Source organism: Cydia amplana, chromosome 15, assembly GCF_948474715.1.
Source record: "Cydia amplana chromosome 15, ilCydAmpl1.1, whole genome shotgun sequence".
Lineage (NCBI taxonomy): Eukaryota > Metazoa > Arthropoda > Insecta > Lepidoptera > Tortricidae > Cydia > Cydia amplana.
This window is the reverse complement of record NC_086083.1, coordinates 16,654,844-16,667,410: the sequence shown is the minus strand read 5'-3', so window position 1 is coordinate 16,667,410 and position 12,567 is coordinate 16,654,844.

Sequence of the window (12,567 nt, the reverse complement as noted above, 5' to 3'; positions counted from 1 at the left end):
ATCCTCTAGACGGAGTTTAGAGCAATTATTTCATGAAACCGATGCTGCCAAAAATACTGGGGTGCGGGGGACGAGGTCACCACTTTCCCGAATGAAGGTTGAGAGCAGGGATGTTGCGGATGCCGATTTTTTGACATCCGCGGATGCGGATGCGGATTTTTAAAGGCTCACATCCGCGGATGCGGATGCGGATGCGGATGTCAAGATAGATACATAAAAAACGTCAAATATTACATTTTAGTAATTTTTATTTCAAAAAACCGGCCAAGTGCGAGTTGGACTTGCGTTCCAAGGGCTCCGTAGATTAAGTCCCACTTACGCTTGACTGCTAATTTCTAATAGGTTTTTTTGGCTAATGACTAAATTACCTAGCAGTCTAACACTTACGCCGATGCTAAGACGTTCCTGTACCGACCTGTTCCACATCCGCATCCGCATTAAATCCGCATCGATTTTATGCGGATGCGGATGCGGATGTTGAAAATAATGCGGAAGTTCCGCGGTTGCGGATGCGGATGTGGATATTCGCAACATCCCTGGTTGAGAGAGGTGATGGCTGAGATACGCGTCATACTCGTGAACGGGTGCTGTTTGTGGAGACTGGTCTATTAAAGCTAATACTAGGTATTTAGTAACTTTATTTTTGAGGATAATTACATGGACACAGACACACCTCATTCGGTTCTCGTATGCTATTTTATTTTTATTCTCTTTATTCATTTTTCGTCTTAAGTTAGGTTTTATTACAATATGGATATAAAATTAAAATATAAAACACTTACCTTCTTTCAAGTTCTTTCTAATGCTAAAAAAAACGAACTATAAGTTTATGACAATTATGTCTATACCAAATACCATAGATAACACAAAACAGATTCGAGCACCAACTCGTCATAATTCCTATAGGCCTCTACAGACGTACTGACCTTAGAAGAAATGTCATGTGATTTTAAATAACTGCGGTGCGGTAGTCTGTTATAAGGTTCGTCGTATGTATAAAATTTCCTTTGACGGTTGTGCCATGAATTACACTGCCAAATAGGTTTCAAACTTGGCTTAGGGACACAATTCACTAATTATGCTAAAAATTATGCCAGATGTTATATGGATAATTTGGATGCCAAAGAGTGTGAAAAAGTGCCAGATCTGGCATCCATTATTGCAAGTTGGCAACACTGTTTTTGACGTCTAATGTCTATGCGAGCGTTTGAGTAGACTGTGATGAATGCGCTACTTGCACCGTGTGCAATAACTTTATTGCAACTGGCAATCAGTAACAAAAGTTTTATGGCGGAAACCTCGTATTTTTTATTGGTACATGTACGTTTATATTCGTGGATTCTACCGTACGGTAGCATCAAATGTCTAAATTACTGAACTGATTTTGATGAATGGGGTGTCGATTATATAGACTGTAATTTTTAACTGACTTTGATAACGGAGGATGTTAAAATCGTACCTAGACGGTTAATGTTTTTAAAAATTAACTTTTGCAGGTAAATGTACCTAAATATGTATGGAGTTTCCCGCAGACAGATTTGGCTGCATGGACCTTATAAATACGTTGCTAACTAGGTAACTTAAAACCTCCGAAGCTCCCAAGTCTCCCAACATTTCTCATTTCTACGCTGAAATCGAGAAAATAAAATAATACGGTAAACCGAGGTGACTTTCAAATGCAGGGGCGACTTCGATATTTCAGTTTTTCAGCCGTAACATATTTTTATTCGGAATTTTTAGTAGCATGTAGGTAAACAAGTATGTATGTATAATAATCTAACTTGTTACACGAACAGTTCGGGAAAATAATGAATTTAATGCTAATTTAGTGGCAGTTTTAAAACTATCACAGTATCCCCAAATTTTCCTAAAGTCACCCCGCATTACGGTACTATTCTCAAATTTAAATACTGTTGACTGAAATCTTGGTCCTTTTAATCCCCTCAGGTAAAACAATATAATATTACTGTCTAGTAACTACGTCTTTCGTTTCATTAGATTAAGATTGTATATATAGGCGTTAATTAATAAAATAGCTAAGCTGACCTTTTAGCACTAATTACTAGATACCTATACACTCTACAGGCCCACTTGTTTATTTTTGTCATTTCAAAGTTCTTAAATCGTGGAAATAAAGTCTAATATTGCTTAAACAATACGTAAAAGTAACGGGGTGGATACGGAAGTTGGCACGGGCCAACGCCCGATACGAGCCAATTTGTATAAATAAAGTCGAAATGTCGTATGTCGTTTGAAAAGCGAATACTTATAGCACATTGTGTAAGATTACCACAACACAACACAGGTGCTTGCGCTCTGCTTAGTAGTAAATGTCGAATTTTACGCATTCAGGGTTGTGATTAAACGTGTCTGATAGTTTAAGAATAAAAAAAACCGGCCAAGTGCGAGTCGGACTCGCGCACGGAGGGTTCCGCACCATCAACAAAAAGTAGAGCAAAACAAGCAAAAAAAAACAAGCAAAAAATCGGTCACCCATCCAAGTACTGACTCCGCCCGACGTTGCTTAACTTCGGTCAAAAATCACGTTTGTTGTATGGGAGCCCCACTTAAATCTTTATTTTATTCTGTTTTTAGTATTTGTTGTTATAGCGACAACATAAATACATCATCTGTGAACATTTCAACTGTCTAGCTATCACGGTTCGTGAGATACAGCCTGGTGACAGACGGACGGACGGACGGACGGACGGACGGACAGCGGAGTCTTAGTAATAGGGTCCCGTTTTTACCCTTCGGATACGGAACCCTAAAAAAACATGTTTGGGCCTGCAAAATAATTTCAATGCAGGGGGTCAATTATCTTTGCAGTTGACTGTACAATATTTATGGCAGGTAAGGTGGCAACGCTCCAAAAAATAATAATATAGAAATGAATTATGTCTACGACCTATCTACCCGTAGTCTCTTGAGAAAATAGGTAAGTATACAGTAATGGATCTATGGGGTCCTTCATATGAATTGAAATGAAAGCCTCCACAAGCTACGGTAACAGGTTACTATTAGGAGAGCTTAATTCCTACCTATGTTTTTTTTGCCACCCGTGGTAAAACAATGTTGAGTAAGACATCGAAAAATGGAAAATCGTCATATTTGCCTCTTCGCTTTTGCATATTCGAGCGACAACGAGGCAGATATATAACTTTTTTCGATTTTTCGTGGTTGGCGGTTTATTTTACGAATTAAAAGCTAGATGGCGTTATTCTGTGTAGTACAAATCCTAACACGCGCTATAATGTTTTTTTGCATTCCAGCCAGACTAAGGTTTGTGTTTTGCTACCAAAACTCACGCCATCAAGATTTTTCTGGTACACTCCCAGGCAGGCTAACATATTACATATGCATGGCTCTTTTATAATTTTATCCGGTGGTATACATTTCGATGTATACTAAAACATAGCAGTGATAACCCTTACTAAAACTGTTATAAGTAGCTGACCGCGTAACATTTGTGAATCTCCGAGAATAAACCTGCAGCCGAATTGCACGCATTGCAACGCTACGCATTGCCGGCCTGCGTCAGTTTGGAGGCGATATTCTTGGACCGCTGGAAATAGAACGGCAACATAAATAATTCGCTTGTATTGTGCTATTTCGTCTGTCGGTTCGAGACGTCATCAAAAAGACGCTTCTTAAAAGTAGGTATGATGTGGGTATTCATAATTTTATTTGGGATAAAATCGCTTATAATACCATATGTTCATTGTGAATAAACGATTTCATTTCATTTCATTTAACAAGCTTTTATTAGGTCGACCTGTATATATAATGGAATCTTGCAAGTAAAATTTGATCCACTTCCCGGTTTCCGATTGAGCTGAAATTTTGCATACACATGTAAGTCGGGTGACAATGCAATATTATGGTACCATCGAGCTGATCTGATGATGGAGACAGGAGGTGGCCATAGGAACTCTATGATGAAACAACGCAACCTAATTCTATTGTATTTTAGAATTGTCTCGACGAGTATTAGTTGTCTGTCGTAATAAAAGTACAGTCAGCGATATAAGCTTGTACCAAAAATGAAATTTTTGCCAAAAACTTACTATTACCGAATGTCAACATTGTCAACACAGTACCTATATATAGAAAACTAGTTTCTGTCCGCAACTTCGTAGGTGTGGTATGATGATGTCATGTTACGTACCTACACCCAATCACAAAAATGCAATTTTGTAGCTCGCTGTACATATGGCTACCTATATATTCGTATTCATTTTAGGTACACTCCATAAAGAAGTAAGTACGTACCAACTTATTCTGAAACTCAACTCGCAGCAGCTATTTGATTAAATCTGCATCTTATTTTCACTGTGTCGTCGTCGTCACTTCAGTTTTCCGTTAAACCTATTTGCATATAAAGCACTGTAACGAAGTGAAGGCAGAATGGAGAGCAGTCGCCGTAAATAATGGTTTTAGGAGCCGTTGGCGTCTAAAAGGGCAAATTATTTACAACTCAGCTCACTTTAAACCTACGTAAACCTTGTTTTTATATACCAGATGGGTCATGCACATATTATTGTAAAACTAGTCATATTTGCGCAATATAAGGAATATGATATGACATTGTAATTGCCGTTCCAGTCTGGTGGATTGTCAAAATGGGCTGCGAACGCGTCTGAACCCTGCTATGAAAAGAGCGGAAGCCATATTCAAGGTTTTACTCCTTTCAGGAGATTAAGTGGGTATCTAATTTAATCTAACCTTATGTATCTATTGTTTTTTTACGCGGACTAAAGGCGGGATTCCACCAGTGTGCGGCACAAGCATTTATAAACAGTAGAAAAATGCTTGTGCGGCAAGTGCCGCACACTGGTGGAATTCCGCCTTGAGACCTTTTCAGTGTTGCCCCTGTCGAATTTTGGGGTTGCCTTGTACGGAGAATCACAACAGATGCAAAAGTAGGGGAAATGGTGATGGGACTCCCCTACTTTTGAGACCCGTTTTACAGATTTTGATTGTTTTGGGAACAACCGTTAAAGGTACAATAAAACTGCCGATGAACAAAATATTCTCCATTACAGAAAATAATAATAAAACCCATATTTTAAGTGTCATCAATTCTTTATGATCGATAATAGGTAATGTTATTCGGTCGTGCCAAACTTCTTTACACGCTATCTATTGGCTAGGTGCGAAGTCGGTGGAGGGGGAAGTGGCGCTGATCGTCACAAACACAGGTAATCTTATGGAATGTCCGCCATTAGTACTAGCGGCAGCCGCTTGAACTAATTTTACTCCATAAGATTTAACGTAGAAAGTCCGCCAAAATGACGGCAGCACCAGTCGTGCACCTAGCGAATTAGGCACACACGAAATTATATGTAGACCGGAAACTCAACGGCATTCAAGCCAAACACACACCAACAATCGCATAGCAAACATATATAATAATGATGAGCGCGTCACGCATTTGACAACGGTAGCCACAATTTGGAAGTAAAGTATGACTCATGATCAGTGCGTAGCAAATTGATCATGATTAGTAGGTATTCCAACTGCTTAGCGATCGTTGGGCATACAGATGTGCGGAAATTTTCTAAAAGGTTAGAAAAGTTATCGAAAATTTCGGGAAAATTTAACAGGAAGCAAAGGAAACTTTTATTTTGGAAATAGATCGACTATGAGAAGGTTTCGAAATGGAAATTTTGGAAACTTTTAGATAGCACAAGTTTTATTAGTAATTAGTCAGGTGTCTAAACATCACTTAGAAATTGTTTTAACATCACACACCAAATCAGAGCTCAGAGTTTTGCTGGTCCACCTGCGCCCAACATAATCTGTGACCAGCGCTGAATTGTTAGCGAATTATCAGGCTTCCTGTGGCGCATACTTTATATGTTTGCGAGCAATTGATATATATGAGTCAATAGACTCATACCCCGAATACCCCGGGAATACCCCGAAACGATATGAAGATCGAGAAAATTTGGGTGTGGGGTTTCTTATCGAAATATAGAAACGAAATTAATGTTCAATTAGTTTTTGTTGCTACGGTAAACTCAACTGATAATTATTAGGATACTAAGACACTTATGTTATGTGAGCAGTGTGTTCGTAGGGCTAAGATGGCCGGCTCTTTATCATTTGTCACCATGGCTGTCACGTTTCTAATTAATACGTGTCACGTGTAATTAATGCTTTTCGAGAAATCAATTACCTATATTTAGGCAAGTTCCGGTAAAATTGGCAGATGTCCAAGGAAGTGGCTATCAAATGTAATAAATAATAGAGCATCTACGTTTATCCACGTTAATTGCGATTATCGATATATGTATATAATGTATAACGTAACGTATTACGGTCGAGGAAACGTTTACGCTTGGTTTACCTACGGCTGAAACGCCGGGAAATGCATTAAATATCTGCAACTATGACGCAGGCCCGCGTCGCGGCAGCCGTGTTATATCGAAATAAATCCGTCTTCGTTCGACGATAAAAATAACGTGCAAATGCATTAAGATTAAAGGTTTTCAACACGTCTCTTTACGTTGACGTCAGCAATGGCTGCCTACTCGTCAAGTCGTCACTACTAATCCAGAATATTCGGATTATTTATTATGAAAGTGATATAGGTAAATATTTAGCCTTACAGTGCTCTTGTAGTGTGAATAGGGATGATGACACATGTTGAATTTTATAACAAAATCTAGTAAAATACAAACAATAGCAAACGAGCAATTTATCACAATAATGTGGATATTAAAATAAAATATCGAAAAATTACAAAAATACAGGACCTGAAAATTTCAAAATTTAAGTTTTTTTTTAACTTATTAAAACTATAAAAGTAAGGGTATTTACATTTCATCCAAAAAAAATTGTATAGCAACTATATACATAAACGCAATATTTCACCGACAAAAACGCAATTTTCTTGTTTTGTCCATACTACAAGATGGGCTCCCAGAGACCTTGACCTCACGTTCCCTTATCGTTTTGTTTAGGGCGTTTCGCGAGTGAAGTGCGACTGTCGCTACAATTTCTGACTTTTGTGTTACTTTAATGCAATGGGTCCCGTATAGACATTCATCCTAAAAACAAACCCGATCGATTTATACCATAAATGAAAATTAGTCTGTAGCCTATTGTCACAAATAAATAAATAAATATTGGTCAATATTACAGAAATCTACCTAGTCCCACAGTAAGCTGAAATAAATAGTTACACTCACAAGGAATGTCTTAGTAGTGCAACTTTGTTGCCGAATAGTAGCCGAGCTCGGCGGCTGCGTTTAGCTCCTGCATTACATATAGTTTTGTATTTGTACAGATAAAAAGTTGCAATCGCAACATCAATAAATAATCAATAGCACGGCATAGTGCGGTTTTAGGTCTGTACCTTTAAAACGCGTATGGTATTATAATTTAGCAAGGTATTCCGTACCGTCATCATCATCATTAGTATCATTACATAGTATAAAACAAAGTCGCTTCCCGCTGTCAGTCTGTCTGTATGTATGCTAAATGCTTAGATCTTTAAAACTACGCAACTGATTTCGATGCGGTTTTTTTAAATAGATCTTAGAGTGATTCAAGAGGAAGGTTTGTGTATAATTTGTTAACCCGTGCGAAACCTGGGCGGGTCGCTAGTCGTCAATAAGACAATTTTTATGCAAAGTAATCCAACTGAATCTGATTCATTTAGACCGTTAAAGAACCAAATTTTAAAACTAATTACGGGACCGCATTTGCATTCATTAATTCCATTCCATCCATTTGCAAATAATAAGGATTCCATTATTTTTATTATTGTAAAGCATCTGTATGAAATTATTTTACGATTTTACGCAAATATTCCGTTAGTGTTTAATTACTTCAATACCTAGTATTATTATTAGGTATTTAATATATTTTATTCCACCGAGAAAAACGTACCTACCGATAAGAGTCACTAACGTTCGATATTTATGAAATAAATTCGATAGGTATATGAAAAAAAAAGGTGTATATTCGTATCATAATTCCGGTGCTGATAAACATTTTTTAAATAAATAGATAGGTAACTCATTTTTCTACGATGACTAATGGGGCTTATTAAAAATTCTACGTCGATTCACTATAACTGGATCTTATCATTCATGGGGACTTGGAAAGAAACTCTATCGTCACACCAACGTGCCAAGCATATTAAGACTAGGGCTCGCGGTCGAGTCCGTGTTTCGTTTACACGTTTCGAATACCCGTTTCCGAATAACACGTACACGGTTTTCTGGCCCGTTCCGCACGTGTAATTAAGAAACGTGTAATTAAGATCCGTTCCCACGGATAAACGGGTATTCGAAGAAACGGATCTTATTTACCCGTGGCTCCGGAGACGTCCTTGACGAGTAGCGAAGGAACGAACCGGCGTAGATACTTAAGAGCTACAAATGAATAGACAAAAGATTCATGAGGAGTTTCTGTCATATTTAACCTTATTTCGTGGTTCATAGAGTCGAAATTCAATAAACGGTTTACAAAACCCTTTTCTGAGCAGGTAGTTTTTGCTTGCAATGTTGCAATACGAGTAGAAAATTAGAAATACAGTAGGTATACCTACATGCTACTATCAAAATAGTATTTTGTATAAGACTTCAAATACTAATACTTTATAGTTTATTATATAATTTGATAGCAATAAATATAAAGTGCTAGTAATAAAAAATAAAAGCAATAAAGAGTATAAAGAGAAGACTGTACGATAAAAACTGGCCATGCATGATCTGGTAGGTATACATACAATATTCTTACCAATTGCACATTATTAAACAGCTCTTATATTTTTAATAATCTGTAGATATAAGTCCTATAAGTATAATTATTATTAAAATTCAATCAATTATCAACCATATTACTGATAGTACCTACAATTTATGTGTGAGTTTTCTCGAACAGGTATATTTTATCGAATAAATATTCTGTCAATAAGAAATGTATATTTTTTTATCGTATTATTTTTTAACTTACGTAAGCCAGGCATCTAGGTATTAAGTATTATAGTAAACCATGTGCCACTGCATTTGTTACAATTTCTTGTGTAGACGTGTTCACCTTATTACACCGACATAAAGCTTATAATTGGTTGTGGCAGTTCTGATAATGGTTTGGGAACCTACTTGTTTTCGGCGATATCAGACAAAAGGGTATTCGAAAACAACACGTTCTAATGAATGGAACACCAGCGGCCGGCATTTATTACCTGAACACTCGTGTGAAAGTGACCCAAGTGAACATGAATGATTACCAATTTTGAGATCTATCTTAATGTTCTTAACAATATAATCGCTAGGTAACCAAAGTAGCATGGGTTTTTATTTTTTTAAGGTTCTCGTCTGAAATCCTTCGTTTCGAATGCCGCTTGTGTGTACTTTTTTTGCGTCGTTGGCAGATTTGCTGTTTTCGCTCAGCAGTAAATTGATAATAATAAGAAATAACCACGAAGTAATCCATACTTATTACCTGTTATTATCTGTTATTTTTAACTAATATAGGTAGTATTTGTCTGCAAATCTATTCTTCACGAAACTATATTACTTAATTACTTACACAATTATACATGTATAAAATGTATTTCTTTGATTGAAATAGAATTATATTAATTATGTAATTAATGATGAATATGTTAGCTTAAAAGCAATAATAGTAAAAAAATGAAGGTTTTAATTTAAACTAGGGACGAGTAGGTTTAAAATTTAAAATAGTAGACAATATAGGATAGGGACACCTACTTCGATTAATATATTGTATAGTTGGCTAAATATGTTATATCAACACAGTTATAAATGTGACGTCCCACGGGTAAAGGTACCTTATGGCCGTTGGCGCTTACGCTATTATTAACGCCGCTCCGCCGCCGCGCGCTATTATTATTGCAGCGCTATACGACGTAAGCGCCAACTGCCATAAGGTACCTTTTGCCGTGGAACGTCACAAATAATTAAAAAAAAAATCGTACGCCAAACGAGTTCATCTGAAGTCAACATTCAATATTAGACCTTACATACCCAGACCTAGAGCATTGATTGGGTCAACCTGTTTCGGATTCGTTCGGGCCGGTGTTAAGTACCCGTGTAAACGGAGATACGTATCTGAGAAACGTGTCTTGGGAACGTTTATTGGAGACGTATCCGGATCCCGGCGGTTCCGAGTAAACCGTGTTCTTAGCACCGCCGGGCTTAAGAACACGGGTATTCGTTTCGGCGTGTAACACGGATACCGGGAGCCCTAAATTTAAGACTACGCACTATAGTTAAGCCAGCAATCAGTGAAACGATCTTTGAGTTTCTTAAGCTCTGGTTTTATATCCCAGATACTAATGAGACCAAAGTATGTCTGGAAGAGCTCACCCTTTAGCGAGAAGACTAACATAGTTTATCTAATCTATCTAATACCTTTAAACGAGCAATTCTTGTTTATTTATATATTTATTTATTTATTTATATATATATTTCGGGGATCTCGGAAACGGCTCTAACGATTTCGATGAAATTTGCTATATGGGGGTTTTCGGGGGCGAAAAATCGATCTAGCTAGGTCTTATCTCTGGGAAAACGCGCATTTTCGAGTTTTTATATGTTTTCCGAGCGAAGCTCGGTCACCCAGATATTTTTATAAATATGCTTAATTTGTATGTCATAAATATGTATTTCGATATTGGTGAGCAATAAAGAATATCTGTATTGTATTGTACATGTATGTACATACCTACTTATGTATAAGACTTTTTTTTATATAATTCGGCCTCGGCAGTCAACATCGAAAAAAGTAGGTAGACACCATAGAGAAAAAAATACATATTGCTCACTCCATACATCAGTTTTGGTGGTTAATATAGTCGACATCTAGCATCAAGTAGCGGAATTATCAGTACTGCTACTTGACAATAGATGTAGCACCACACCAACCAAGCATTATGTTGAACATTGTTGTTATTGTTGATGTCGACTATGAAAATAATAGTCTTTTTGGTACAAAAACGGATGTATGGAGTGAGCACTCTTGCCTTACTATATTTCTCTATACGTAGACGCCGAACACGCGTTTTTACGACTTCACCGTGCCTTTGATAACTTATCATTGCGGAATTACCAAACGCACCGTACATTCATATACATATTATTCATGAGACAGCTTTAAAAATACCCTTGCAGATTAGGCGCAATGGCGGTAGTTATCTCTTAAACTGGAAAATTTTGACAAAAGTCATAAAGCTGGCTAGAGATTAGGGTAAACTGCGTAATATATTTAGTTGGGGAAAACCATCGACGTATATCTCAGGACTGGCCTGACGGGCAATAAGAATGGGGAATGAATGAGGCCAGTACAGCGGTGTGACACCGCTACAACGCGATTGGTCGATGAGTTCGCATCACGCGCGCGATTGGTCGCAACTAGTTGCGTTAGGGTCTCCCCAAACTTATCGACGCGGAATCGGCAATGCCAATAGAAATGAAACTTTATGTCCACGCAATAAGAGCGAAAAAGACGCCGACGCGTCGGCCGTCGACGGCCGAACGGAGCCGAACCGAACCTTACCTGTTTATGCTGTTTACTATCGGCTTTCGCCGAATCCGCGTCGATAAGTATGGGGAGACCCTTAGACTGCACGATTGGCTCGAAGCTCTTTTTAGTGCCCGTAAGGCCCGTCCTGAAAAATACGTCAATGGGGAAAACTTAAAATCGACTTATGACTTGGAGGATATAATCAAACGGAGACGCCATGTCTGTAATTTTCTGTACAAAACAGTCTGCCGATTTTTGCGGGGGAGGGGAACGTCAAATGTATGCGTAACGTAAAAATAGCCATGTCAGATAAACGTCAGTCCATACATTGTGTATGACCGTTGGCCGCCTATTTTCGACAGAGGGGAAAGCCTGTTAATGGCTACTCCGTTTAGTTGTATCCTCCAAGACTTATGATAAGTAGGTAATACCTACTTAGGTATGTAAACAATTACGCAACCCATTTAAAGATGGCACGTATTTAACCGGTCAACTAATTAATCGATTTTGGGTAGTTTAAAAAAATAGAAAAGGCTACTAAAATTAATAGTTTGGCACCAAAAACGAAGTCTTAAAATATATCAATATGAGCTGTATTTTAAAGCCGTTACAGCGTTTGAATATTTTTAGGCAGGTACCAAGTATTTATTTGGCAACTGAATTAATATATTGGAGATTATTTATGAAGCACATTTTAAAAAGAAAACGGCTATCTATTAAATCAAAAATTAAGTTCTTTTAAAATATTTTGTTTGGTCATTACACTAGCTGTCAACCTAACACGCTCCTCCTCGCTTCGCTCGTCGTCGCACCTATCTGTTGACTCTAGCAGAACATAGTGGTAACTATTGAAATTAGTAATTAAAAATTTAAAGATCTAATGGTTTAATGGCCATTAGGCGTTTCATGATTAGAAATTTCGACTATAAGTATACTGACCATTGCGTATTGGTTAATTAATTTGAGGTGTTTTGTGTAAAAAGTGACCAATATTCATTAAATTTAACTGCTATCGTGTTAAAATACTACCTAGCTGAATACGATATGCTCAGTTATGATTAG